The sequence below is a fragment of the Cervus canadensis genome, chromosome 11 (assembly GCF_019320065.1).
Source record: "Cervus canadensis isolate Bull #8, Minnesota chromosome 11, ASM1932006v1, whole genome shotgun sequence".
Taxonomy (NCBI): Eukaryota; Metazoa; Chordata; class Mammalia; order Artiodactyla; family Cervidae; genus Cervus; species Cervus canadensis.
The window spans coordinates 27,624,610-27,631,703 of NC_057396.1; positions in this window are offsets into that span (position 1 = coordinate 27,624,610).

Consider the following 7,094-nt stretch of genomic DNA (forward strand, 5'->3'; position numbering starts at 1 on the left):
GGATCCCCTCTCATTGCTGGGCCTGTCTCCTAACCCTCGCCATTTGCAACCCTGGCCAAGGCCTTCTCCCCACAGACTCATCGCTGAGCCAGCTCGAAGAGGAGCCCCTCTTTGAATCTCAGAGAAACGTACACTTTCAGAATCATAAAGTACACATGGACCCAGAAGAGAAATTCAACAGATACCCGTCCCTTTCTGCCAAGGCAGTTCTTTCAAGACTCGCCAACGTTCACATCCAATGAAAGTGAAAGTGTTCGTCGTTCAATCGTGTCTGACTCTTCTCAACTGTGTCTGGCTCTTTGCGACCCCATGGACTGTACCCCGCCAGGCTCCTCTGTCCATGGGATTCTCCAGGCAAGAATACTGAGGTGGGTAGCCATGCCCTTCTCCAGGGGATCTTCCTGACCCAGGGATGGAACTTGGGTCTCCTGCATTGCAGGCAGATTCTTTACCGTCTGAGCCACCAGGGAAGCCCAACATCCAGAGATGCTGTCTAAACAACCGCACACAGATGCAGGGATTTTTCAGTGTCAGAGAGCATGGCAGAACACGTGCCATCTGGCTCTTGAAATTATCAAGGAGGGGCACCCCTTCTCTGGGGAGACACCTTAAGGCAGGTTTCACATCTGAGATAACATCACACCAGGTTGTGGGAGCAGAAATTTCAAGAGGCCTTTTTCAGATGCCATGAGTGTCAGGCTCCCAGACTTCCCACCCACCACGAGCGCATCCCCCTCCACCAGTGGTCACAGCAGTTCTGGAAACCGGAGGGAATAAGGATGCCTACGTGGATGCACATGTTGGGGTGGAGGGAGGTGTGGGCAACAAACTCTGTTCCCAATCATTCCAGACCAAATTCACTTGAAATGACACAGTTTTCAAAAACAATTTCTGGGTAAGTGGTGGAGAAAATAAGATCACCCTGAACACGTGGAGGGAAGGAAGTAGCAGCCCGCCCCCACCCCCCCACGCACCAGAGCAGTGATGTGTTCTGGTCCACAGGCAGGGGAGGCTGGTAACGTTCCTTCCTCACATACCTTCGCACAGAGGCATCGGCTGGGCTCGGACAATGACTTGTGTGGGTTGTCATGACGATGAAATTGAAACTGGGATAAACAATAGCCACTCAACCAGCAGCCTAACCTCACAACTGACCTGTCATTACGATGGCAGCCGCCTGGGCCTCATATAGACATCTAGAGATGAGCATCTCTGAGCCGCTTTCATAACAGGTGGCTAAACAGGAGGTTGGAAATCAACTGGCTCTTTTTGCCCTTTCTTGAGCTAATCTAGGGGATTGAGCAGCATCCTAGGAAAGGTCCCCAGAGCCTGTGGAGGGACACAAAAGCACAGAAAGCTAATGGAGTGGCCCTAGAAGCCCACCACAGCCCAGCAGAAAAGGTGAAGCACTAGTCCCCCATCCCAAGTTCAGAACCCTCTGAAATCAGGTCACTGTGGGTCAGACAGGTCATTCAGGGCTCCGAGTGTGTGTGTGTGTTCATGTACAATCACTCAGTCATATGTGACTCTTCACCACCGCATGGACTGTAGCCCACCAGGCTCCCCTATCCTTGGGACTTCCGAGGCAAGAATACTAGAGTGGCTTGCCATTTCCTCCTCCAGGGGATCTTCCTGACCCAGAGATCAAACCCGCATCTCCCGCTTGGCAGGCACATTCTTTACCATGGGTAGAATTTTTAAAGCCCATCGGGGATTCTTGACATCCCTCACCAAATGGGCACCGCAAAATTGGATTATTGTCTCTTAGAATTTGAACACGCCTTTGCAGTTCCAAGTCAAATGCAAATTGCCTAGTTCCTGTGGAACTCTGTCCCACCCTCCCCTCCATCTCTGCTAGCCTCAGACAAGGAGCCTAAGCCCCCCTCCACAGCCACAGAAGCTGAACCCCAGGAAAGAGAATAGAATATGCCCCATAAGGTTCAACTTGGCTTTAAAAACTGGTATTGTTATTTATATTTAATAGCAGCTTCAGAAAAAGCTGCAAATCCTAGAGCATGGCAGAAATGTAAATGCTAACTGATTGTTATTCTTACGGAAACTTAGAATTCAAAAGTTTAATCACCTTCATTAGCATAATTTGGGCGACTTCGGTCCATAACCTTACCCTGGAGTTGATTATTTATGGCGCCCTGAACAGAAGTCGAAAATTAACTTTGATTTAATGGAACAATTCCATCCCCAATATAATTCATAATGCAGAGATGTTTGTCAAAAATAAATCAGGCTGCTTTGCCCATCTCAAAACAAGAAATCTAGAAAGGGATAGAAAGAGAATCCCTAATCTTTCGTTTCTGTGGCTGTTTCCACTCTTCCTTCCCCTTGTCAAGTCCCTGCCTGCCCAGGCATTGGCTTTGGAGGCGGCAGAGAGCTTCAGAGTGTGGAGAAGTCTATGGATCAAGACAGGCGGGCCAGACAGGAGTAGGGCTCCCCAGGGATGGACTTCTTGCTTCTCCTGAGGCTTTTATCCAAGTAATCAGCTTTCTAAGAAAATTGAATGAGAAAAAATAATCACAGGGAGCTAGTTTGGTGGAAGGGCTGCAAATGGAGAGCATCATCTATGTCTTGCCTGTGTTTGAGATTTCTCAGTTTGTACAGTCTGCCTTCACCTGCATTGCCACATTCAGTCCTCACAATAATAGATAAGGCCCATGGGACTGAGACCTGGGGAAGTTAAGCAACGTGGCCACATCCCACAGGGCTTGTGCAAGACAAAGCGGTCCTGCAATGCCCATCTCCTGGCTCCACTTGCAGTGCCTTCTCTCTACCAGCAGGTGGAAAGAAAGGTGCCTGGCCGAGCAGTCTGTCGCCCAGCCGAGGACTCTCACAAGGGCTTGGGGTGATGAGGGGAGACAGGGCTCCCAGAGCAAGCAGAAAACATCCTCATGACATCACCAGCTCGGGACTTCTCTGATGGTCCCATGGCTAAGACTGCATTCCCAATGCAGGCGACTCGAGTTTGATCCCTGGTCAGGGAACTAGATCCCACATGTCACAACCAAGAGTTCGCCTAACACAACTAAAAGGTTGCATGCCACAACAAAGATTGAAAATCTTGCATCCACAACTGGCACAACAGCAGACAAATAAATTAATTAAAATCCTTTTAAAAAGACATCACCAACTTACCGATTTCCAAAAGCTCAGAAATGGCATTTATTACCCCTTCTGGCTTCCCTGGTGGCTCAGAAGGTAAAGAATCTGCCTGCACTAACAAACACATGAAAAGATGCTCAACATCACTCATTATCAGAGAAATGCAAATCAAAACCACAATGAGGTACCATTACACGCCAGTCAGGATGGCTGCTATCCAAAAGTCTACAAGCAGTAAATGCTGGAGGAGGTGTGGAGAAAAGGGAACCCTCTTACACTGTTGGTGGGAATGCAAAGTACAACCGCTATGGAGAACAGTGTGGAGACTTCTTAAAAAACTGGAAATAGAACTGCCAAATGACCCAGCAATCCCACTCCTGGGCATACACACTGAGGAAACTAGATCTGAAAGAGACACGTGCACCCCAATGTTCATCACAGCACTGTTTATAATAGCCAGGACATGGAAGCAACCTAGATGCCCATCAGTAGACGAATGGATAAGGAAGCTGTGGTACATATACACCATGGAATATTACTCAGCCATTAAAAAGAATTCATTTGAATCAGTTCTAATGAGATGGATGAAACTGGAGCCCATTATACAGAGTGAAGTAAGCCAGAAAGATAAAGACCAATACAGTATACTTAGCAATATATATGGAATTTAGAAAGATGGTAACAATAACCCTATATGCAAAACAGAAAAAGAGACACAGATGTACAGAACAGACTTTTGGACTCTGTGGGAGAAGGCGAGGGTGGGATGTTTCGAGAGAACAGCATCGAAACATGTATATTATCAAGGGTGAAACAGATCACTAGCCCAGGTTGGATGCATGAGACAAGTGCTCGGGGCTGGCGCACTGGGAAGACCCAGAGGGATCAGGTGGAGAGGGAGGTGGGAGGGGGGATTGGGATGGGGAATACATGTAAATCCATGGCTGATTCATGTCAATGTGTGGCAAAAAGCACTACAATATTGTAAAGTAATTAGCCTCCAACTAATAAAAATAAATGGGAAAAAAAAAAAGAATCTGCCTGCAATGCAGGAGACCTGGGTTCGATCCCTGGGTCAGGAAGATCCCCTGGAGGAGGGCATGGCAAACCACACCAGTAATCTTGCCTGGAGAATCCCATGAACAGAGGAGCCTGGGGGCTACAGTCTGTGGGGTCGCAAAGAGTCAGACACGACTGAGCGACTGCGCACAGCATGCAGCAGCCCCCTGGAAAAGCTCAGAGGATGTAGGTCCCCCGCGTGCGTGGTCAGGTGTCCCAGGAGGAACCTCTTTAGATGCTGGGGGTCATAGTCAGGCTGGAATTCTCTTTACCCCACTTCACATAAAATTGCCTCTGAGTTGCACCAAGCTCTCTGCCAAGGAAGAGATCCTTCTACAGGCAGCACCAAGGAGCCCGATGAGTGTTGCCGTACGGGCACTTCCTCTATGTTAATTCTCTGTCTGAACTGCTAAAGCCTTCCAGACGTGCCAAGTTTTAGCGGCAACAGGTCTGCCTGCCAGGAACCAGCCTCCTCGACCTTCTCCCTGAAGCACCTACTGGCTGGGCAATGCCAGCTCTCCCCTTCCTGTGCTAGGCAGAGCCAATGCAACCTCATGATGGGCAGCAGAGTAGTGCCAACAGCCAGAGCCTTGCCCGATGGCTGGCAGGAAAGTGACCAAGCTCAGACTATGCCATTTGACTCTTTTGGCGTCTGCTATGGAAAAGAACTGGCTGAGAAGAGGTAAAAGCTGTTGGCAAAACATAAGTTTGGGTTCTCTTGGTCCCAGCTCAGCAGGGATAATCATCAGCTTGCTTGGCTTCTGTGATTGTGCATGTGTGTCTTCACGCTCAATCACATATTTTGAACAGTTTTAAAGTGAAGGCGAAATCAGGCCACAGGACTCATTGTGGAAGAGAAGGCCTTGGATAAAATCATGACCATTCTTAGACGGGGTCACCAGAATGCCAGAACAATGAATTGATTCATCTGATTAGAGCAACCAATTAGTTCCTCCAGTTCAAACAACCACCTGATCCCACCAATGAAAACAATGTGTCAGTTAGAGCCTTTGTGGACCAAACACTCAAGGAGTTGGCTGCACTGATGTTTTACCAACTAAAGGCTGTGATGTGGTGCAGATACAGCTTTGGAATCACCTCTTCCAGGGTTTCGCTTTACTGAAAGAAAGGTCTCTTACTTCTATTTCTAAATGTGCAATTCACAATAACTAACAAAAATGCATACATGGGTACATTCACCATGAGTCAGTATTCCATTGTGTACTTCATATACTTTCTTTCAAGTCATCTTCACAGTCCTATGAAATCAATATTATCATTATCCTGACTCTAAAGATGAGGTAGATGAACCTAAAGGCTGTTATACAGACTGCAGTAAGTCAGAAAGACAAAAATATATATATACAGTATATTAATGCATACATATGGAATCTAGATAAATGGTATTGATGAACCTATTTGAAGGGGAGGAATGGAGACTCAAATATAGAGAATGGACTTGTGGACACAGTAGGGGAGGGAGAGAGTGGGACAAATGGAGAAAGTAGCACCAACATATATACGCTATCACATGTAAGACGGATATCTGGTGAGAAGTTGCTGTGTACCAAAGGGAGCCCAGTCTGGTGCTCTGTGATGATCTGGAGGGATGGGGTGGGGGGAGGGGAGGGAGGCGAGGGAGGGAGGGGAGGTATGTACAAGTATGACTGATTTGCATTGTTGTATGGCAGAAACCAACACAACATTGTAAAAATATTTTTTTAATCTTTAAATGAAATTAGAAAGATGAAAAAGTTGAGGTTCAGCATAGTTAAGTAACTTGTCCAAGGTCACACAGCTACTAAATGACACATCCAAGGCTCAGACTCAGATCTACCCAGTTTTCCTCTTTACAACTTGCTCACATGCACGCACTTGCCTCCCCAATTAGAGTGTAAATTCCATGATGCAAGGGACCTGGGTTCTCACATCTAACACAGTGCCAGCAAATAGGCACAGAAGAGGCTCTCGATAAGCATTTATTGAATGAGTGAATGGTTGAATGAATCTGCTCCATCATAACTGTGTCGTGAAACCAAACCATATCCACCTCCAACCTGAAGCCCCCAGCATTGAGAATGCCCAAGGATGGACATTGGGGTAAGGCACTCCCAGAGGGCAAGGGTGAGTGTGCCCATGTTCACTGCAGTCAGCAGGGGAAAGGAGGGCAGAGGCTGCCGGCCTTCCTGTCTCCTGGATGTTTACTTTATCCCACTCCAATGCAAGTTTCCCATCAGTCGCATATCTCCTCAATAGGCCCTTGTGCTGGGAATGCCCTGGGCCACTCGGCACCCATTAATCGTGCCATTGGCATCCATGCTCCATCATGCCAAACCACTGTCAGAGCCAGGCAGTGGATGTCCTTGGCAATGTTGGCCATAGAACCAGACAAGTTTCTACCTGAACTTTCACTCTACCAGTGACTGGATGGAGGAGCCATCCAGTCATCCAGACTTCACCTAGGTCTCTAGGTGAAGGAAAATGCCTTCTCTTTTCTGCTTCTGGACCACAAAAGGCCAAGAGAAAAGGACGTGCTGATGGTGGTGGGGAAGCACCAATAAGAAGAGATGGTCCTTGGGCAGATGGGAGCTCCGAACTCCCACTCATGACCTAGCTGCCAGGCTCACCTGCACAAGACTCACCTGGGACAGACCTGTTCCTCCATAGCCCCCAGACAGGAAGCTCCTCTGATAACACATTGGATCTACCACATTCAGACCTGCAGCCCCTCCCGATGGGCAATGGCAAAGAGTGGAGAAAACCAACAATCTGAGGGTTCTCCCTCAGCATAGGATGGAGAATGTACCAGTTCTCAACCAGGTCTCTCAAACACAAGTGTTACTGCTCCTGTCTTTAAAGCCCCTGGCCCAATGTATGCCTTGTCCCACACTCTTTCTCTTAGGACACAAGAAAGTGAATAA